At 40.9% G+C, this 23,299-nt stretch overlaps 1 long non-coding RNA gene across 6 annotated transcripts in view; it reads right to left on the bottom strand.

Moving 5' to 3' along the window:
- The window catches only part of LOC138755436 (uncharacterized), a 53,672-nt gene that overhangs the window by 5,439 nt on the left and 24,934 nt on the right, over positions 1-23,299 (bottom strand). For 4 of the 6 annotated variants that reach the window (XR_011352283.1, XR_011352284.1, XR_011352282.1 and 1 more), the window contains one exon: positions 22,253-22,407. This is a non-coding gene — a long non-coding RNA (uncharacterized lncRNA). Of the gene's footprint in view, positions 1-21,260; positions 21,438-22,252; positions 22,408-23,299 lie in introns of all 6 variants that reach the window. The other 2 variants (XR_011352286.1, XR_011352287.1) reach the window with 2 other exon arrangements.

The raw sequence follows: 23,299 nt of genomic DNA, 5'->3' as shown, positions 1-23,299 counted from the left end.
GAAGTGAACATCTAAGAATTTGTGTAGGGAAAAAAAGAGAAGGATAATGTGCATACATTTCCAAGATTTATTATCAGATCACTAATATGAACATCAAACTTAAATTATATTGCAAGAGTTTCAGGTGTTTTTTCTCCTCTAACTGTATGAGATGCTCCCCCTATTGCTCAGGGATAGCTCAACCAGAGGAAAATGATGGTTTGGAATAATCAGCTCATCTGATAACAGCAACATAATCCATCTACAGTCCCTGAAGCAGGGTTCACTAACTTGCAATCTCATGTCTTATCCTGTCCTTTAATGAAGGTCCTTTCAATCCTCTGGCACAATTTTGGTAAAATTATAGCTTGTCCCTGCTACCTTTTCCAAATATTCTCTTGTAACAGAATTACAAATTTTGTAAGATTACAAATTTTGTCTATCATAAATTTGAGTTATATCCTGCTATAATTTTTTTCTTTGGTCTACACCCATTTTCCACCTTGGTCTACACCCATTTTTACAATCCCTATATTTATTGTTGAAAAGTCATCACTTAGCAGCTCACACCTCTGTCCTTCTTTGTTAATTGTTCTGTCCTGCAATTGCTTGGTAAAATGTATTTCATATGGTTTTTATTGGGTTTTTTTTTAGTATTGTTTGTTGATCGTTGTACACTTGCCTAGATTGCACCCTTTTCAATGCATTGAATAGAAATACATAATTGTAAAATTAAACCAAAAGATGTTTGAAACGATATTATCTTTCTTTATATACACACGTTAGGGACATGTGAGCTTCCTGATGGGAGATCATTAAATTAAATACAGCTCAGAGACTTATCTGCTCCAAGTAAGGGTTGTTGGCTTTTAAATCACACATGAGTTGGGAGCCTGAGCCCTGCCATCAGCCGTCTCCTGCAGCTACAGCGGTGAGGGATAGTCTTTATTGCAGCTAGCAGCAGCACAAACGATAGGTGCCATTGAGGAAGGAGAAGCAGCAGAGGAGAGGGAAAGATCTCCAAGAGTTAGCAAAAGGAAAATTCTAATATGTGAGATACATTCCAACAGAATCCTAGGGTAAGGATAGGGGTTGGGAAGGATGGAGTTACCAAATAGGGAAAAGTGATGGTGGTGGTGGGAAGGGGGTGAACTGAGGGCATGAGACCTGACAGGGAAACACTTAGAAGATTTAGAGGGGTGTCCACTGCAAGCAGGAATCCCCATAGCATGGAGCCGAGCCACAAGAGATTTTAAATCGTGTCAAGGTAGGCCACACACTGACAAACACTGTCCTCTGTCTTACACACAGCATAGAGATAATCACATTACTTCCACCACTTCCCATCTGACTCTACTTTTTATGTTCTACCCAAAGTTCAAGCTCTCCGAGTTAAGATAATTCAAGTTATGGTGAGGAGGGTGCAGCCTAAAAGGGGAACTATTTTCTGTTTTATCTTTGCAGAATGTGGAGAGGGGCCTCCTGTTTTTCTTTCTCCTGACACCAAGCTGAAGAAGCAGGAAGGAGAACAGGAGAGAGAGGAGGAGCAAGGGGATGATGATAGTAAGGAATTCTTTGGCTAGATCATTGGAATCACTGAGCAAATCAAGGTGTTATATTTTTCTTTCAAGAAGAATGACTTTATATGGTTTTAACACTTAACCAACTTTATTTTACTTGAGCTGCTTCAACTGACTTCCAGCAACAACCCCTGTCTTATTTCACTTCCAGTTTCTGCCCAACATGCTGGAGAATGTAGTTCTTATTTCTTCTTTCTTCTTTGGCTTGGCTTTGCGGACGAAGATTTATGGAGGGGGTAAATGTCCACATCAGCTGCAGGCTCGTTTGTGGCTGACAAGTCCGATGCGGGACAGGCAGACACGGTTGCAGCGGTTGCAGGGGAAAATTGGATGGTTGGGGTTGGGTATTGGGTTTTTCCTCCTTTGTCTTTTGTCAGTGAGGTGGGCTCTGCGGTCTTCTTCAAAGGAGGTTGCTGCCCGCCGAACTGTGAGGCGCCAAGATGTATGGTTTGAGGCGATATCAGCCCACTGGCGGTGGTCAATGTGGCAGGCACCAAGAGATTTCTTTAGGCAGTCCTTGTACCTCTTCTTTGGTGCACCTCTGTCACGGTGGCCAGTGGAGAGCTCGCCTTATAATACGATCTTGGGAAGGCGATGGTCCTCCATTCTAGAGACATGACCCACCCAGCGCAGCTGGATCTTCAGCAGCGTGGACTCGATGCTGTCGGCCTCTGCCATCTCGAGTACTTCGATGTTAGGGATGAAGGCACTCCAATGAATGTTGAGGATGGAGCGGAGACAACGCTGGTGGAAGCATTCTAGGAGCCGTAGGTGATGCCGGTAGAGGACCCATGATTTGGAGCTGAACAGGAGTGTGGGTATGACAACGGCTCTGTATACGCTTATCTTTGTGAGGTTTTTCAGTTGGTTGTTTTTCCAGACTCTTTTGTGTAGTCTTCCAAAGGCGCTATTTGCCTTGGCGAGTCTGTTGTCTATCTCGTTGTCGATCCTTGCATCTGATGAAATGATGCAGCCGAGATAGGTAAACTGGCTGACCGTTTTGAGTTTTGTGTGCCCGATGGAGATGTGGGGGGGCTGGTTGTCATGGTGGGGAGCTGGCTGATGGAGGACCTCCGTTTTCTTCAGGCTGACTTCCAGGCCAAACATTTTGGCAGTTTCGGCAAAACAGGACGTCAAGCGCTGAAGAGCTGACTCTGAATGGGCAACTAAAGCGGCATCGTCTGCAAAGAGTAGTTCACGGACAAGTTTCTCTTGTGTCTTGGTGTGAGCTTGCAGGCGCCTCAGATTGAAGAGACTGCCATCCGTGTGGTACCGGATGTAAACAGTGTCTTCATTGTTGAGGTCTTTCATGGCTTGGTTCAGCATCATGCTGAAGAAGATTGAAAAGAGGGTTGGTGCGAGAACACAGCCTTGCTTCACGCCATTGTTAATGGAGAAGGGTTCAGAGAGCTCATTGCTGTATCTGACCCGACCTTGTTGGTTTTCATGCAGTTGGATAACCATGTTGAGGAACTTTGGGGGGCATCCGAGGCGCTCTAGTATTTGCCAAAGCCCTTTCCTGCTCACGGTGTCGAAGGCTTTGGTTACACAGGTAATAACACACAGTGGGTGATGGATTTATGCTCTCATTGCACTCCGCGGTCCATATCAGCACCATCTGAAAAGTGAAGCCTGTTCAGTAACATCAAGAAAACTGCAGATGCTGGAAATAAGAAAGATAAACCAGGGGTGTCAAACTCAAATTCACAGAGGGCCAAAATTAAAAACTTCGACTAAGTCGAGGGCCGAACTAAATATTTATTGAAAATTTTCAACAACATCTGCATGTTTTCTCTTCTTTCAACATATGTAATGTTAAACTTTTTCTTATTAAAATAAATGTTTAATAATAGTTTTGGATAAACTCTTTCCAGAAGCATTAACAAATGAGAAATAAAATATTCAATAAATAATATTTCTCTATAGAGGATTTGTCAAATGTTGCTAGTGTGCTGTCGAATAGTAAAATCTGAGGGCTATTGAGAATGTGGGAGAATAACATGATTCCTGAAACAATCAAATGGGTGACTGATTGTGGGCATGAACTCTAGCAGGGTTATTTGCCATGCCCTTTTTCCATTGGTACAGATATCCTTTGATTTACACACTTTTCAAGTTTTATGCCTAATGAGCTTGTATCCAGGTGCAGGACCATTTTTAACCAGCGATATGTTTATCACTGTGACATGAAACTATTGGAAGATCGTTTTATCCTGAGATTAAAGTTCATAATCCTTACTCAGGCCTGTGTGCGGGAGGGCGGGGTTTGCGGGCGATCGGGTTGGACAACGACAGTGCGGGGGCATCGGCTCTTGCTGCAGGGCGGCATCTCGGCGGATCAGCGCCCCCGTCACCGTGAGTCACGGGTCGGCCTGCAGCAGGGAGGGGGAGTGGGCAAAGGTCCTAGCGAGGTCAGGCCCCCCCTGAGTTTCTGCCGGACCCCCCTTGACTTGCTGAGTTTCTGCCGGACCCCCCTTGACCTGCTGAGTTTCTCCCGGACCCCCCTTGACCTGCTGAGTTTCTCCCGGACCCCCCTTGACCTGCTGAGTTTCTCCCGGATACCCCATTGACCTGCTGAGTTTCTCCTGGACCTCCCTTGACCTGCTGAGTTTCTCCCGGACCTCCCTTGACCTGCTGAGTTTCTCCCGGACCCCCCTTGACCTGCTGAGTTTCTCCCGGACCCCCTCCCCTTGACCTTCTGAGTTTGTCCCGGACCTCTCCCCCTTGACCTGCTGAGTTTCTCCCGGACCCCTCCCCCTTGACCTGCTGAGTTTCTCCCGGACCCCCCTTTGACCTGCTAAGTTTCTCCCGGATCCCCCTTTGACCTGCTGAGTTTCTCCCGGATCCCCCTTTGACCTGCTGAGTTTCTCCCGGACCCCCCTTGACCTGCTGAGTTTCTCCCGGACCTCCCTTAACCTGCTGAGTTTCTCCCAGACCCCCCTTTGACCTGCTGAGTTTCTCCCGGATCCCCCTTTGACCTGCTGAGTTTCTCCCGGATCCCCCTTTGACCTGCTGAGTTTCTCCCGGACCCCCCTTGACCTGCTGAGTTTCTCCCGGACCTCCCTTAACCTGCTGAGTTTCTCCCGGACCCCCCTTGACCTGCTGAGTTTCTCCCGGATACCCCATTGACCTGCTGAGTTTATCCCGGACCACCCTTGACCTGCTGAGTTTCTCCCGGACCTCCCTTGACCTGTTGAGTTTCTCCCGGACCCCCCTTGACCTGCTGAGTTTCTCCCGGATCCCCCTTTGACCTGCTGAGTTTCTCCCGGACCCCCCTTGATCTGCTGAGTTTCTCCCGGACCTCCCTTGACCTGCTGAGTTTCTCCCGGACCCCCCTTGACCTGCTGAGGTTTTCCCGGACCCCCTTTTCTTTCCATGCCGGTGTCCTAGGACCTTTCCAGGGCAGTCTCCGCGCTCAGAACCGCGCTGGGATCCCGGTCAGCGGTGGAGGAGCAGGTGAGCGCAGCTAATCCCGATCCAGCCCACGCCACTCCCGAGATTGGCGGGGGGGGGTTCCACCCTACCTGCCCGACCAGCCTCGCTCTCCACGTGTACTCCGGGCACCCGCCGCTGGTCCGGTGGGAAGGCGCAGGGCAGCCGGCGGCTGGCGCCCCCATCGCCCAGCGGGAAGCCCCAATCTTCCCTCCAGCGTCCCGACTCCATCTTCAGCTCCAAGAAACGTTGTGCCACTGGGGTTCCGGGCGCTGGGAAGCGGCCTTGGCTTCCCCTGATACCGGCCAGGCCGCGCTGCGGTGGGGGAGTGGGCGGGGGGACACGACAGCGTGTTTATAAACCACCCACCACTACTTTTCAAAGACCAGGATTTTTCTCTCTCTCTCACCCTGGGACACAGCGGTTACTGTGCATGCGCTATACTGGCGCAGCGGCCAGTGGGCCACCTCTAATACATTTTTGATATGATCTTGCGGGCCAAATATAATTATATCGCGGGCCAAATTTGGCCCGCGGGCCAGAGTTTGACATGTGTGACATAAACAGAAAATGCTAGAAATGCTTAGCCGGACTGGCCAACTCTGTGGGAAGAGAAACAGAGTTATTGTTTCAGGTGGGTGACAATGGGTCTCTGTCTGAAACGTTGACTCTGTTTCTTTTCCCGCAAAAGTGACCTGACCTATGGTCCTTTCAGTATTTTCTGAGGCCTATTCAGTACCTGAATGCGAACCCAACCCCCAACAACCTCCACCCCTCCTCCCCCCACCACCCCTGCTGGGTGCAGTAGTATGACTGCCAGGAGGAAAAGATGATCCAATCTGCCAATGTATTCATGTCTTACTGAAAACAGTTTGCCGAATTGAGTTTACACATCAATTTGAAAACTTGCACGATATTTCTTAAGTTTTGTTTTACATTAATAAAAATAAATGAAGTTCTCTGAATGACTCCTTCAAACAATTTTGTGTCAATATGCTTATCCTTGCACCAGCCAAAGCTTCAGTCATTTGATATGCATGGGGACTTTTGTCAATAGGAGCAACCAGGCAATACCTGATTATCATTGAGAACGTACCTCCATCAACTGACAGAAATGCTCCACAGAATAGCACATAGGTTTCATTGTAGACCTGGGCAAAGTAAAGATCACAAAGTGGAGGAAGGGAAACGTAGATAAAAATAAAAACTGCTGTGTAAATTGCATGCTTTATTCACTTGGATATAATGCTTTTGATTATATTTAAGAAAAAAAATGTCTTGCTTTGTGAACCTATAAATTGAATGAATACTATTCAACAAAGTTTGAATGGTGGTTATTCAGTTCATAGGTTTGCAAGAGCTGTAGGGGAAAGTTTAAACTAAATTGCAGTAAACCGGAGTGTTTGGTTGGATAATGGAAGCAGTTTGTGGAAAGGTAGGTGTAATGTGCAGAGACTATGAAGATAGGCAGCGGAGAGGGCATAAATGCAGGCAGTTGGATGGACTGAAATGTGTTAACTTTAATATGAGAAGTATTAGGAATAAGGGTGATGAACTTATGTACATGGAATTGTACATGGAATTATGATGTGGTGGCTGTTACAGAGGCTTGGCTGACTCAAGGCAGTGATTGGCTGCTTGATGTTCTAAAGTTTAGATAGTTCAAAAAGGGAAAGGAGATAAAGGGAGGGGGTGGGATTGGCATTGATAATCATGGATATTATCACAGCTGTAGAAAGGAAGGATGTCATGGAGAGATTGTCTACTGAGTTGGTGTGGGTGGAAGTCAAATTCAGGAAGGGAGCGATCGCCCCCAACCCCCAATAATGACCAAGGCACCGAGGAGCAGAATAGTGGGCAGATTTTGGAAAGGTGTAAAAATAACAGGATTGTTCTCTTATCGGAAACTTCTTTTGGGTGTATCTTGGAGAGCTTTCTGATTGGTTGAATCACTATCTGGTATGGAAGTGCCAACACTCAGGACAAGAAAAGAGTCCAGAGGGTTATTAACCTGGCCTGCGACATCGAGGGCACCAGTCTTCACTCCGTTGCGGACATCTACAAGAGGCAGTGTCTTAAGAAAGCAGCCTCTATCCTCAAGGACCCACACCACCATGACCATCCTCTCTTCACTCTACTACCATTGGGAAAATAGTACAGGAGCTTGAAGATGAGCACTCAGTGGCACAATGACAGCTTTTCCCCCTCTGCCATCAGAGTCCGGAATGAATAATAAACCATAGACACTACCTTACTTGGTCTTTTTTTTCTAGCACTTATTTTATTTACTTTGCAAGGTGGTTTATATGAATGTTTGGACTGCGATGGGGCCGCAAAACAACAAATTTTGTGACATGTTTATGACAATAAATTCAGATTCTATTTCTTGATTAGTCCTTCCTTAATGCAAAGTATTTGAATGGTGAACAATTGGTTAGGTGTGTCCAAGAAGGATTCTGGACACATTATATTGACAGGCAGACGCCGGGGAGGCCATACTGGATCTAGATCTGGATGGTGAAGCTAGTTTCAAGTGAGAGACCTCTCAGTGGGTGAACATTTCGGAAAGAGTGAACACAACTCCCTGACCTTTAACATAGTATGGACAAAGTTAGCAATAGATGATATGCAAATTGTGGAGGAGCTAATTACAATGGTATCAGGCAGGAACCTGAGAGCTTAATTGGGAACAAATGTTTTTGAGGAAGTGCTCAACAGAAATGTATAGGTTGTTTTGGGATCAATTGCATGTGGTTCTGGATAGATTTATCCCACTGAAACAATGAAGGGATGGTAAGGTAAAGGAGCCATGGTTGTCAAGAGAGGTGGGATTCCTCTCATCAAGAGGAAGCATACATAAGGTTTAGGAAGCAAAAACAAAAGGCAGCATTCCTGAGAATTATAAGGGAGGGCAGGAAGGAAATCAAGAAGGGACTGAAGAGAGTTAGAAAGGGTCATGAGAAGGCCCTGGCAAGTAGGATTAAAGAAAACCCCAAAGCATTCTACAGGTACATGTGAGGTTAGGACCACTCAAGGACAAAGGGGGAAACATGTGTCTGGAGGTAGATGAGGTAGGGGAGGTCCTTAATGAATACTTTGCTTCATCATTCACTAGGGAGAGGGGCCTTGCTGAATGTGAAGATTTTGAAAAAACATCATGCCAGGTAAGTCCCCAAGATTAGACAATAACAAGGAGGAGATTGCTGTGGTACTGATGATGATCTTCGCATGCTCACTCTTCATGGCAGTGGTAGAGGAGGAGAGGAGGAAAGCAAATGTTGTTTCCCTGTATTCCATATAGGAAAAGTAATAGGGAGAATTCTGGGAATTAGGGATCAGTGAGTCTTATGTCAGTGGTAGACAAAACTATTGGAAAATATTCTTAGGGACAGGATTTATGCGTATTTGGAGTACAAGGATAGTCCAGCATGGCTTTATGAGGGGTAGGTTGTGCGTCACAAAACTACTTGAGTTTTTGAGGAGGTGATTGATGAAGGTAGAGCAGTGGATGTGGTGTGTGTGGATTTTATTAAAGCTTTTGCCAAGTTTTCCCATGGAAGGGTCATCCAGAAGGGCATGAGACATGGGATCCATGAAAACCTGGTTGTGAGGATGCAGAATTGGTTTACCCACAGAAGGCAGAGGGGTTTTCTCTGACTGGAGGTCAGTGACTAGTGGTATTCTGCAGGGATCTGCTCTGGGAGCCCTGCTCTGTGATATTTATAAATGACATGGATAAGGAAGTGAAGGGATGGGTCAGTAAGTTTGCAGATGACACAAAGGTTGGAGCTGTTATGGACAGTACTTGTCATAGCCAACAATGGGATAAAGACAGGATAAAGATTTGGGTGGAGAAGTGACAAATGGATTTCAATTTGAAAAATGTGAAGTGATAAACTTTGGAAGATTGAAGCTGTGTAGGAGCTGAGGGGCTTTCGCTCCAAGTCCAGAGATCCTTCAAGGTTGCTGTGCAAATTAGTAGGTTGGTTAAGTCAGGAAATTATGCTCAAGAATTGTGAGGTAATGTTGCAGCTCTATAAAACTTTGGTTAGACCACACTTGGAGTATTGTGTTCTGTTATTGTCACCTCATTACAAGAAGTATGTGGAAGGTTTAGAGAGGGTGCAGAGGCGATTTACCAGGATGTTGCATGGATAAGAAAACATACAAGAGACCTGACAGTTTCACCATTCATAGAGTGAATCGCAACTTGGATTCTGGCAAAAAAAAAGAAGTGGCGGTGTGCACTTTGTCATTAATATTGGTTGGTGCACGGATATTGGGGTTATGTCGACCTTCTGCTCTATTGCCTTAGAGCAAATCTTGATTAAATGCAGACCCTTTTATTTACCTGAGAGTTCTCATCAGTGATTCTCTTTTTAAAAAAATTAAATATTTTACAAAAACTATAAGAATAACCAAAAAAATTATAAAATATAAAGAAAAACAAAACTCCCCTCCCCCCTCCTCCCCTCATCTAACCTAACCCCTCTCAATCCCCCCCTCCCCCTGGAGTCTTATACAAAAATTTTGGGGGGATTATTTAATATTGACTGCTTGGTATGCCAACTCTGTACAAGTCATTTACTATAGCCATACATTTTAAATATAAACTCCACATTTTAACAAAAAAGGAATAATTATTTTGCAAATTTGTAGGTTATTTTTTCCAAATATAAGCACGATTGTAATTCATTATGCCATCTTTATATATTCAACTCTATATAATTTTTCCATGAAAAAGCTATACATTTTCTTGCTACTGCTAACCCAAATCGCACAAAAGCCAATTGTGGGTCATTCATCTACAATCTTGCATTCAATACATTCATGTAACCTAATAAGCACATCATTAGATTCAATTGCAGATCAATTTTAAATAAATCTCTCAAAAACTTTATAACTTTAACCCAAAAAGGTTTAACTTTTTCACACGACCAAACAGAATGCAATAAAAGTACCTATCTGTTCTCCACATCTAAAACACATATCTGACGAGCTGAATCCATATTTCTTCAACTTTTCAGGAGTTAAATACAATTGATGTATAAAATTATAATTAACCACACTATATCTCACATTAAGTAATTTTGTAACACTATACATATACATATTTGACCATTCTTCCCAGGACAAAACAATATCTAAATCCTTCTCCCATTTCTCCTTCATTTTATATCCATTAAATTTATCAATTTTTTCCTGCAACAACCTGTACATATCTGAAATAAACCCCTTATTTCTTTTATCTGTAATTAACATCAAAAATTTTGTTTGACCTGGTAAAACCAAATCCCATCCAAAATTTGTTTGTAAAAAGTCCTGAACTTGATAATAAGCAAAAAAGGAATTTTGTGAAATACCAAACTTCTCTCGTAATCTATTAAATGTAGAAAATTTACCTGCCTCAAAACAATCCTGTATCATTGATCCCTTTCACTTCCCAGTTTTTCAAATAAGGAATATTTAAAGAAAAAGGAATTAATTTATTCTGATATAATGGTGATTTTACCAGATTTTTTCTTTTAGATCCTATAAGTTGATCTCACTTATACCAAACATCTATTATTTGTCGCAATACAAGTAATTTACATTTTTGTAACAATAAAGGATTCCATTTATAAATAGCTCAACACAAAGTGCTAGAACACCTGGATATCAAAGATGCATACATCAGGAAGCTCTTTACCAACTACAGTTTGGCATTCAACACCATCATTCTTTAAAAACTGATCAGAAAACTACAAGACATGGGACTCAATACCCCACTGTGTGATTAGATTTTCTCACCTTCAGACCACAACAGTGAGGATTATTAAGAACATCTTCTCCTCAATCTCCACCAGTACCAGAGCACCCGGGGGCTGCATTCTTAGCCCCCTGCTCTTCTCACTTTACATATATGACTGTGTTGCTCAATATGACAATAATATCATCCACAAATGTGCCGATGATACCAAAGTAGTGGGTTGTATAAAAAAGTTGATGAGTCAGCATGGCTGAACTGCCCACCAACAACAACCTCACACATTATGTCACCAAAACCAAAGAATTGATTGTTGACTTTAGGAAGGGTTTATGGTCCAGTGATCACTGGGGAAATCAGAGGTGGAAAGGGTGAGAAAATTGAAAATTTTGGGAGTTTGTATCTCAGAGGATCTTTTTTGGACCCAACATGCTAATGGCATCATGAAGAAAGCACGTCAGCGCCTCTACTTCCTCAGGAGTTTGAGAGGTTTGGTATGATATCAGAAACCCTGGCAAATTTCTACAGATGTATGGTGACTGGCTATATCACTGTCTGGTATGGAGACACCAATACTTCTGACCATTAAGTCCTCCAAAAGATAGTGGACACAGCTGAGGACATCACAGGCAAAACTGTCTCCACCATCGAGAAATCCTCAGGGAAAGCTGTTATCTGTTCTCACTACTGCCAACAGAAAAGAGGTACAGGTGCTACAAGACTTGCACAAGCAGGTTCAGAGACAGCTGGTACCCATCCACCATCAGACTCCACAACAACAAACTCAATCAGGGACTCATTTAAGGACTTTTACTTTTGCACTTCATTGAATGTTTTAAAATTCCCTCTGTATTACAGTTAGTTTGTTTACATTCTTTATCTTTTTACAAATTTTTATTTGTTGACATGTCGATGTTGTGTACAGTTTTTTTTTAAGCACTACCAAGAAGTGGTAATTCTACCTCGCCTGCAGGAAAAATAATCTCATGGTTGTATGTGATGTCATATATGTACTCTGACAATAAATCTGAAATCTGAAATGTTTTCTGGGAAAATTTGAGTGAGCTTGCTTTTCTCTCTTAGGAGTGACTGAGGTTGAGAGGTGACTTAAGAGAGATGTAAAAGATTAGGAGGGGCATAGATAGAGAATACAGCAATGCCCAATGGCATAGGATATCTGTTTAAGGTTTTTTTTCCCACACAGAGTGGGTGCCTGGAATGTATTGAAACTGTTCAATAGGGACATTTAGAAAAAAAAAGACTCATAGATAGGCACATGGATATAAGAAAAATAGAGTGTTATGGGCTGTGAGTTTTGGAAGGAATAGAATATTAGATGGATGTGAATTAGGTTTATATGGATCACTATCACATTATGAGTTGAAGGGCCTGTACTGTGCAATGTTCTAAGAGTTTTTCTATATTTTATGTCATGGATCCTCAAACATTTCACTAAAATGACATTAACAAACATGTACTCACCCCTTGGACTTCTGAAGGAATCATTTACTAAAATCTTCACTGTGATTTAACACTAGCTTCTCACTGATTAAGCAGCCACTATCTGGAGCTATATTGGAGACACGCAGTGCACAATTCAAAGAGTAAATGATCATCAGACGTCTTGATTTGACAACCTTCACTTGTTCTCAAACCCATATGTTTCTGAACATTGTTCTGAAGCCCCACACAATTTGTGTTTGGACAATTGTCACTTGGGAGGTGCTTGCAGAATGCATCAAATCACCTTCACTGGATTTAATATTCAATGCATTGTTTGCCTGAGATCATGGTGGTCCATTTATAGAGATTCAACACTGATGGAAATAGTTTGTTGGACGATATTGCAAAAACTTGGAAAATTGTCCTTGCACGAATGTAACCTGTTTTCACTGCCACATCCCTTAGAAATTCCATTGCCAGAGCTTGGCACTGATTGAGACTGGCACAAGGTGGAAAATAATTGAGGTTATCCTGAACCCTTTGACACAGCTTTATGAATTACAGGTTAGTTTCCCTTAGTGTGAAATTTATGGTTCAGGTCATTTAAGTCCTGAGTCAGATTAGTCAGAAAAGCAAGATTCCATGACAGTGGCAATTAAAAAGATACTTCACAAGCAAGCATTTTTCAGTCATGAATGTATTGATTTTGATTAGCAGCTCTTGCGATATTTTGAGCAATCTGCAATATCCGAGTCACCAATATCACTGTTGTAAAGTATGTAGTTGTAAAGTGCACCAGCCTCTTCAACATATCTTTGGAGTTACCTGTGGGCGATGTGCCCAAGGACAGATGAAATTTACCATTGACTACAACTTTCATAAAGTCATCAAAGTCCAATTGATGCTGAGCCACAGAATGGCTGTCGATGGATAACGCCATGCCCATTGATTCTACAATTGGCACTTTTCCATGCAGACACATAGGAGATTACAGATGCTGGAATCTGAAGCCAAAAAAATCAATCTTCTAGAGGAACACGGTGGGTCAACCAGCATCAGAGGGAGAAAAGGAATGAACAACATTTCAAACTGAAACTTTTCATCAGGACTCGAAATGTCAGGGATTCTTTTTCTCCTCCTGACGTTGTTTGACCCACTGAGTTCCTCCAGCAGATTGTGTGTGGAATGTTTCCATGACAGGTTCCTTGGTTTCAGACTTCAGATTGTCCCACTTTAAATCCAGATGCTTGAGTGCTTTCATTCATTAATGAAAATGCTTGTCATCGCAGTAGAATCTTTCATCCCATGCAACCATGCAACTCAATGATGTTGAGTAATTCATCAGTACCATAAGTGAATATAAACTGAGCAGCAATAACAATATCATTATTTTCATTCAGAACGACAGAAAAATCAAAGTTTTGGCCCTACTCTTGTAAATTGATATCAACAGGTAGTCACGTGAATCCTCTATTCTTGTAAGTCTGCTGGCTGCCTCAATGCTTCAAATAAGTCTCACTTTTAATAGGCAGATTTCCCCCAATTACTTATATTGTTTGATAATCTGCTCCCTCCTCCCTACACTTGTAAGTGGTTTGCTATTAGCTGAGCTATTTGACAGCTGCCTCCAATAGAGGCAATATTTTTTTCAAATTTCCTTCCAAATAGTTTTTTTCTGGCCTGCAAAGTGTTTTTCCAACCCCTCAAGTTATGAGTTCCCTCATTCATTCAGAGAGCCCTTGTAATGTCTATTAAAGTTACATTAGTTGTTATCCACTTTGGTTTCTTGGAGCCAAGCAATTTTTTTTTAATGAGAGAGACCTAGAAGTATTTATCTGGTCACATAAAATTCCTGATTTTCTGCATCATCTTTCATTTCTTTAACATGTTAGTTTAATAACGTGGTAACAAAATATTGAAGTCCAATGTAGAATAGAACTGTTGCAATGCATTCTGTTTAATAGACAAATTTTGATTAGCTGGCCTCAATATTTGTGCATGTTACAGTCAAACCAATAAGAGTAGCAAGACAGCAATGTACTATATCAATGGTTTCCATTTTTCTCTTGGGCATAGACAGATTTTTACCCATTTTCTCAGGCTATATCTTAATGTTTATTAAATTGTGCACTTGTTTTTTTTTTAATGAGCATTTGGGAGTGAGTCATAAAAATTATCTGATCCACATTTGGCCTTCAGGCCATGCTTTATGCAAATTCCACATTTTCTTCATGAGCATTCTTCCATTCAATTTCTACAAAACCAGATCTTTAATAACTTCTCTGTACATTTTGTTTGCCAAGCTGAGCTTGATCCCATCTCATCTCTCGTGTTATTTTTTCCATCTTATCTACTTTTTCTGCATCCTTTCTGAAACCCTCACCTTTCCTAACGTCTCTTCCCTCCCTCCCCCCGCCACCTTTTATTTTATTAAAAGAACTCATGCCTCCTCTGCAAGAGATGTTCAGTTCTCCTCAATGCTTCCAAATCGCCACTACTCTCATTTGATCCCCTCTCAGATTAGCTTATGGCTTTGTTCTGTGCCTCCATCATGCTCTCCAAAAGGCTCTTTTCTGTATTTTTGGGGGTCTCTTTTTGATCAGAAACCTCACCAATCCTCACCTGCTCTTTCAAAAGCCTATCCTACTGTCTCATTGACCTTCTTTCACTGAACTCAGCAAGTATTTGCCAATCCTCTTCTCATTCCTATCTAATTCTACTCATCAGTTTTTCCAGTGAGATACTTATCACTGACTTACTCCACAATCTCCTACAAAAGATCTATTTTCTGCAACTAGTTTACAATTTCTTGTTCATCCTGTACAGTTAAAATACTGTAAATATGGGATTCTCTTCTTTACTCTAAACCAGTGGTTTTCAAACTAACCCCCCCCCCTCCAAACTCACATTCCACCTTAAGCAAACCCTATGCCATAAGTGCTCTGTGATTAGTAAGGGATTGCTTAAGGTGGTACGTGAGTGGAAAGAAAAAGTGAAAACCACTGCTTTAGTCATATCTAATTGACTCATTATATGCACAGTTTCATAACTCCAAAGGAAATGGACAAAGGAAAAAAACAAACAACTGTCTCTAGAATGAGATTCATTCTCGCATTGATCTATTTTATTGATAATGACTCGTTTACATTTTAAGTTGTTTCAGTAACAATTGGATCTAGAGCAGTGGTTCTCAACCTTCCCTTCCCACTCACATACCACCTTAAGCAATCCCTCACTAATCAGAGCATTGATCGCATAGGGATTGCGAAATTCCACATTTTCTTCATGAGCATTCTTCCATTCAATTTCTACAAAACCAGATCTTTAATAACTTCTCTGTACATTTTGTTTGCCAAGCTGAGCTTGATCCCATCTCATCTCTCGTGTTATTTTTTCCATCTTATCTACTTTTTCTGCATCCTTTCTGAAACCCTCACCTTTCCTAACGTCTCTTCCCTCCCTCCCCCCGCCACCTTTTATTTTATTAAAAGAACTCATGCCTCCTCTGCAAGAGATGTTCAGTTCTCCTCAATGCTTCCAAATCGCCACTACTCTCATTTGATCCCCTCTCAGATTAGCTTATGGCTTTGTTCTGTGCCTCCATCATGCTCTCCAAAAGGCTCTTTTCTGTATTTTTGGGGGTCTCTTTTTGATCAGAAACCTCACCAATCCTCACCTGCTCTTTCAAAAGCCTATCCTACTGTCTCATTGACCTTCTTTCACTGAACTCAGCAAGTATTTGCCAATCCTCTTCTCATTCCTATCTAATTCTACTCATCAGTTTTTCCAGTGAGATACTTATCACTGACTTACTCCACAATCTCCTACAAAAGATCTATTTTCTGCAACTAGTTTACAATTTCTTGTTCATCCTGTACAGTTAAAATACTGTAAATATGGGATTCTCTTCTTTACTCTAAACCAGTGGTTTTCAAACTAACCCCCCCCCTCCAAACTCACATTCCACCTTAAGCAAACCCTATGCCATAAGTGCTCTGTGATTAGTAAGGGATTGCTTAAGGTGGTACGTGAGTGGAAAGAAAAAGTGAAAACCACTGCTTTAGTCATATCTAATTGACTCATTATATGCACAGTTTCATAACTCCAAAGGAAATGGACAAAGGAAAAAAACAAACAACTGTCTCTAGAATGAGATTCATTCTCGCATTGATCTATTTTATTGATAATGACTCGTTTACATTTTAAGTTGTTTCAGTAACAATTGGATCTAGAGCAGTGGTTCTCAACCTTCCCTTCCCACTCACATACCACCTTAAGCAATCCCTCACTAATCAGAGCATTGATCGCATAGGGATTGCGAAATTCCACATTTTCTTCATGAGCATTCTTCCATTCAATTTCTACAAAACCAGATCTTTAATAACTTCTCTGTACATTTTGTTTGCCAAGCTGAGCTTGATCCCATCTCATCTCTCGTGTTATTTTTTCCATCTTATCTACTTTTTCTGCATCCTTTCTGAAACCCTCACCTTTCCTAACGTCTCTTCCCTCCCTCCCCCCGCCACCTTTTATTTTATTAAAAGAACTCATGCCTCCTCTGCAAGAGATGTTCAGTTCTCCTCAATGCTTCCAAATCGCCACTACTCTCAGTTTGAAAACCATTGTTCTACACCATCTTCTTTAACTCTCTTCTCTGGTCTTTTTCAGCCTTACCTCCAATAACAAGTACAAGGAACTCATAAACTCTTTGCCACAAAGTTTGAAACCATTAACTCTGCCTTATCCCTTTCTTACCCTTGCTCCCAAGCTGAACATCTAATGTTCCCCCAATCCTAGGTTATCATTAGCTTCTCTCCAATCTCCTGTCATGCCCACTGAGAAGTTATCTTACCCATGAGACCCACCTGCAGCTTCACTCAATCTACTTTCCTTTAAATTACTGATCCTTAAATTGGTGAAAACAGTGTCCTCTTCTTGGTTTCTGATCTCTTCATCTGCAATCAGCTCTCCTCATCACAGGGAACCCTTGTTTAACTCCATCCTCCATTTTCCTTCCCTAGTCCTGGATTGTGTGTTAATTTCCAAAATGCAAATCCATTCTATCTCTAATTCTTTGATGGAATTCCTCAAAATGGTTTTCTGCTCACAGTGCGGAAATAGTAACAGGGAAAATCTCAAAGGTCATGTGATTGCAACAGTCATTTTCTCATTTATTTTCCCCCTTAAACTGCCTTTTCCTGCAATTGACCCATCTCTGCCTTTCTGCAGGCAGATGGAACTTTATTCACATAACGATCCAGACACAATCAGAATATCATCAGTAAAGTCTTCTTTTCCTGTACTGTAATCTATGGGAATCCTCCTCTGGGCCCTTTCTTATTTCTCATCTACACGTTGTTCCTATGCAAGAAAATCTAAAGACACCGCTGACATGATGACACCTGACTGCATCTAACTCACAGTTTTCTTTGATTTTCTCCTAGGTGCAGTGTAATCAAAGCTAGTGCTTTCCGGACCTTTTTTGAGCTAATCCTTAAACCATATCCATCTGTTATATTAGTCAATAGGAAAACTAGAGACTTTGTCTTCTGAATTGTCATTAATAGTCAAAGACCTTGCTTTTAGATGTACATTAGTTACCATGTGATAGGACTGCAAAACATATCCTCCCTCAGCAGCTTTTTGGGCATGGTCTACGTGGATTATTGTGAAAAACGACTGAGAGATACACTTGGAAGATGAGTTGAAGAGACTCAACAGATTTCAACTTCAAAATTATGGAAAACATAGCCAATCAGGAAGACAACACAAAGAGGAATTACCAAGGTGTGGGAAACCGAGTTAGTTGAAATGCCAAATTTACATATCCTTCGACTAAAGCCAATGGGGAGGCAATAGGTGGAGAGTAATATTGACCCATCCGATCCTATCTCCTTCCCGTCAACAAGTTGATTTAAAATCATTCCAGTTGAGTTAATTTTTTTATTTATACTAAGATAGGTGGAATAGTGGATAATGAAGAAGGTTTTCAAGGATTGCAGAGGGATTTGGGCTGCTTAGAAAAGTGGGCTGAAAAATGGCAGATGGAATTTAATGCTGATAAGTGTGAGGTGCTTCATTTTGGTAAGAAGAATCAGAATAGGACATACGTGGTAAATGGGAGAGCATTGAGGAATACAGAAGAGCAGAAAGATTTAGGAGTGACGGTACATCGTTCCCTGAAGGTAGAAACTCACGTGAATAGGGTGGTGAAGAAGGCTTTTAGTATGCTGGCCTTTATCAATCATTGCATGGAATATAGGAGTTGGGAGGTGATGTTGAGATTGTATAAGACGTTGGTGCGGCCTAATTTGGAGTTCTGTGTGCAGTTCTGGTCGCCTAATTATAGGAAGGATATAAACAGAGTGGAGAGAGTGCAGAGAAGGTTTACCAGAATGTTGCCTGGGTTTAAGCATCTGGAGTATGGGGAGAGATTGGACAGATTGGGTCTTTATTCTTTGGAGCGTAGAAGGTTGAGAGGGGATTTGATAGAAGTATTTAAGATTATGAAAGGGATAGACAGAGTGGATGTGGATAGACTATTTCCGTTAAGAGGAGGAAAGATTAAAACAAGAGGACATGAGTTAAGAATTAAGGGGCAGAGGTTTAGAGGTAACATGAGGGGGAACTTCTTTACTCAGAGAGTGGTAGCCATGTGGAATGATCTTCCAGGAGAAATAGTGGCGGCGGAGTCAATTGTATTATTTAAGAAAAGGTTGGACAGGTATATGGATGAGAAGAAGATGGAGGGTTATGGGCATTGTGCAGGGAGGTGGGACTAGAAAGGGGTGTTTGGTTCAGTGCGGACTAGAGGGGCCTAATGGCCTGTTTCCGTGCTGTAATTGTTATGTTGTTATGTTATGTTAGACCATGTCACCCATGTCACAAAAAGTTACATATTGTTTTCTCAAAATTAAAACAAAGTTGGAATATTTTTCCAACTTTTCTCATTTCTGATTTATATTAGCTAAGATTTAATTTATATTTTTATAAATAATTTATATTGTGCTCCTTGTTAGTGCAAGTCAGCTTGAAAAGTCACCCATCTAGAAAATCTCCTTAGTAAATTATGCATGCAAAAAGAATGTAACAAAGGTGCATCTCCATACTGCAATCTAACAAGGACCAGATGTAAGGAACTTTCTGTTTCACCCAATAAGGGGAAAACCACACTGGTGTTTCAGTTCTGAGGAGCAATAAAATTTTTTTTTTAATTAAATCGTTTTTCTTGCTAAGAAATAATGTTTAAAACATCATTCACCCTCTACAATGTACTCCACTGGCATCATGTTTGTTTGTTATCTTCATTTTTTAGATCACTGGTACTGGATCTTCAGTGAATGAATTTGCAAGTTATGTACCTGTGGACCTTTTTGACAGACGACTTGAGCGGTTGAGGCGTGAGAAATTTGAGGGCTGCATCACAGAGCTGCGGTGGAGGTGATCAATGGGGCTGCACAGTTAGCACAGCGGTTAGCGCAATGCTGTTGCTGCATCAGCAACTGGGTTCGAATCCCGCGCTCTCTCAAAGGTGTTTGAATGTTCTCCCTGGGTCCATGTGGGTTTCCTCTAGATCCTCTGGTTTCCTCCCACTCTTCAAAATGGTACGGGGATTATAGGTTGATTGGCGTATGGGGGGGGGGGGGATGGGCTTGTGGGCCAGAAAGGCCTGAAAAACAATGTATTTATATTAAGGTATCTCTGCCTGACTACTTGTGCCAAACACTATCTACAGTCAGGAGAGAGAATGAACATCATTTTTCTTTCATTAAGCAACGCTTTTCCAAAGGCAGCACAATTCCCTGGATATCTCTTCCTGTGACTCCATTACATTTTCCCAACCATCCCCCTCTTCCAGCCCTCTCCCTAGCTCCACACCACCACCACTCTGATTATGCAACATTTTAACGGTTGAAAAGCCAGATCATTTCTAGTTCTAGCCCTGTCATTGAAATTAATACAAATTTAATAATTAGTCAATTTATATGTGTGTGTGTGTGTGTGTGTGTGTGTGTGTGTGTGTGTGTGTGTGTGTGCATTCAGTCAAACTTGACTGCAATGTGGTGAGTATCTTACTGCAGGTGACATTTTGTGTATGTAATATGGAGGTGTTTTCTCTTTGATTAAAATACATTCTGCGAAAAGGGTGAGTGTTTTCTTTCTACTTCTAAGCTTGCATTCATTGAGTTCTCAATGTTGGATAATATAGAATTGTGAAAAATAGACACTTCCACGATCACCCTGCTGAGTAAAGATAAATTTTGGCTTATTTTCTTGTCTAATCTGTCTCCTTAATTGCTCTTCTCTTTAATCATCTACTCTCATCTCCAATAACTAAAACGAGAAACCTAGAAACCTTTTTGCCATAAAAAAATGAAGAATCCATTTTTCACAATTCCACATTATCTCGCTTTGAAAGCTTAATAATGCTTAATAAATGCAAGCGTAAAATTACCAAAAAAAATCACTCACCTTTTCCGCAGACCATCTTGCTCCACTCACAGTGAAAGTACCTCTGCGTACCACATACTGAAAGGGCCCCTGGCATCAGGCCAGTGGCACCACAATATAAAGAGTAAATCTTAGTGCACAAAAACATAAAAATTGAATCATTACTAATTTTGTCTTTATGTGATTGTCAGTATGGGCATCAGAAAGATCTCCCTTTGCAAATGTTAAAAAAAACAAATGTTTTTCCAGATATTGATTTTTTATGAGAAGTCCAAGTTCTTTGATTTGTTACCACTAATTTACATGATTTTCCCCCCAAAGGCAACACGGGGGCATGATAATTGATCCTGTGAAATCAATAAGTTTCTGTGGAAGGAAACGGCTCAGGTGGCTCAATAGTTGAAAGATCAAAGGGTTTCATCATTGTGGCCTGTGCTCATTTGGAAACACGGAAGTCACAATTATATTTCATTATTAACATTGATTATCAAAACCTATATTAAAAATATCTGCTGCAAAAGGAAAACTTATTCAATATTACAGTGTCATGAATTGTGGGAAAGCTGTGAATCTTGTAAATCTGCCAAGAGAATGTCAAATGCAAAGGAACATTTTGGGAAGTTTCTTACCCAGTGCTGACTGACATTTTAAATATCTTACTCTCCAAGCACCTGTTAAGCAGGAGGCGTGACAATTCAAGATTTGTTGTTTTATTCCTGTGCACCATCAGATTGTACTATCCACTCTAGCTTTTCTCTGTTGACGTCGAATCGAAGTTGAGCAGGTGGAGGGGAATGAGATCGGATCTAATTAAATGTAAGGTGTAAAAGAACATTAAGTGGGTGTAAAAGAACAGCAAGGTAGAATTCTGGACGTTTCCAGCTGCTCTATTTTGGGCAATTATTTACTATCTCTATTTGTTGTTTTGAATAGTGATGAAAATGAAATGTTTAAAGCCAATTTTATGTTTGTGTTGGATGATAAATCACAAAAAGCCTAATCCTGAGTCATGAGGAAAGAGATACAATAGATGATCATTTCTTCAGAATGAGAGTTTCAATTTCAATAATGGAATACAACATGGAAAGCAAATAAAGCTACTGTGTGGGTACAAGAAATATGGCTCTAATCTATTTAGAATAGAATGCTCCCTAGTTTCATTCTCAGTGTTGGCTAAATTAGCTAAATTCAACAAAGGAGATCGTAGGGAGGCTACATTTCCCCTTACAGCTTCAGGATAAAAAAGAATAATCAGCCCTGGTTCAGCAGGAGAGGGATACAAATGTGAAAAGAACCTATCAGAGAATCTTCTTCTGATGTGATGCCCCCTATGGTTAAATAGGCTGCCAACACTCACTGTCAAGGCTGATAAATAAAGAAAGGTCATTAGGGTCAGGTACTGGAGGACAGCTGGCACCTGTGGCCCTGTCAATCAAAGCAGATCAGGAAGAAAAACCGAAGAAGAGATGGAACTCATTGGAATGCACTTGCTCATTTTAGTTGATTTTGTATGTATTCCAGCACAGAATACCCATGGTCACTACAATTCATACTTCTCATGCCACAACCACAATCTGTCACATTTTTAATCAGACAAAAGTGAAGATTTAGCCAAACTTACGATGTTAACCATTCAATTTTGTTTCCCATCCAGTCTGCCGAATATTTTGCTTATGGTTGCACTTTTTGACTCAGATTTTCAGCTTTGCTTATTTTTTCTCCAAAAATATAGATGGATCTTTACAAGTTTTCCTTCATAAATATGATGTTTATGTGCTGGAATCAAGGGAAGAATATTCAAGTAATTGACTTTTATTAATTTTGTTTAAACTGAATTATATCCTACACAAAATAATGCACACATGAATATGGTGGTACTATACAGTACAACTTGAATTATCTGAAATCGGATTATCCAAAATGTTCAGTTAGCTAAAATTTTTTTGGACGCGAAAGTGATTTCATTTCGCCTTTGAAATTTTTTGGATAAATGAGGATATCCAAAACAATCATAAATCCTCAGTTATCCGAAGTTTTCTCAGAGCCGAACTGATGTCACAGGTTTAAAATTGGTGAGAATTAAACATTACTTCACACTTAAAAAGCCTTCCCTTGTTGTTTAACACTGTTACAAGTGATTTGCTGTTGCCACTGAGCTGTTTTAAAAAAATGACCAGTTCTCCAAAAATATAATTTATCCAAAATAGCCCCAGATAATTGGAGTTGTACTGTATATTCAAAGTCAAATAAGATCGGTAAACTTACAGTTAAATGTTTCTGGGGTGTCCCTTGGCATTTGATCTGTTTTCATTTGGTTATTCACTTAACAACCAAATCAATCATATTTATATTCATTTTCCTTTATTCCAGCTATTTCTGTCTAAAACTATCAGATCTTTCTCTCTCTTTAGTTAAAAAAAGGAAAAAAATGAATTTTTCATTGAATTTTATAGCTATTTGTAAATTCCCAAGGATATACGGTTTCAAAATGTCGATTTCTGAGAAACCAATTTCATTACTGTTAAACACTGATAGTGAATCACAATACATCTTCCATGATTTACATGTTCTTTTCAAAGTAACTGAATAACAAAAAGTCTGATTTAATGATCTGAATGGATTTGTGAAGTATGTTAACATAATCATAGAACTTACGTACATAATGGAG

The sequence above is a fragment of the Narcine bancroftii genome, chromosome 2, assembly GCF_036971445.1.
Source record: "Narcine bancroftii isolate sNarBan1 chromosome 2, sNarBan1.hap1, whole genome shotgun sequence".
Taxonomy (NCBI): domain Eukaryota; kingdom Metazoa; phylum Chordata; class Chondrichthyes; order Torpediniformes; family Narcinidae; genus Narcine; species Narcine bancroftii.
This window is presented reverse-complemented; position numbering and strand designations above follow the sequence as displayed.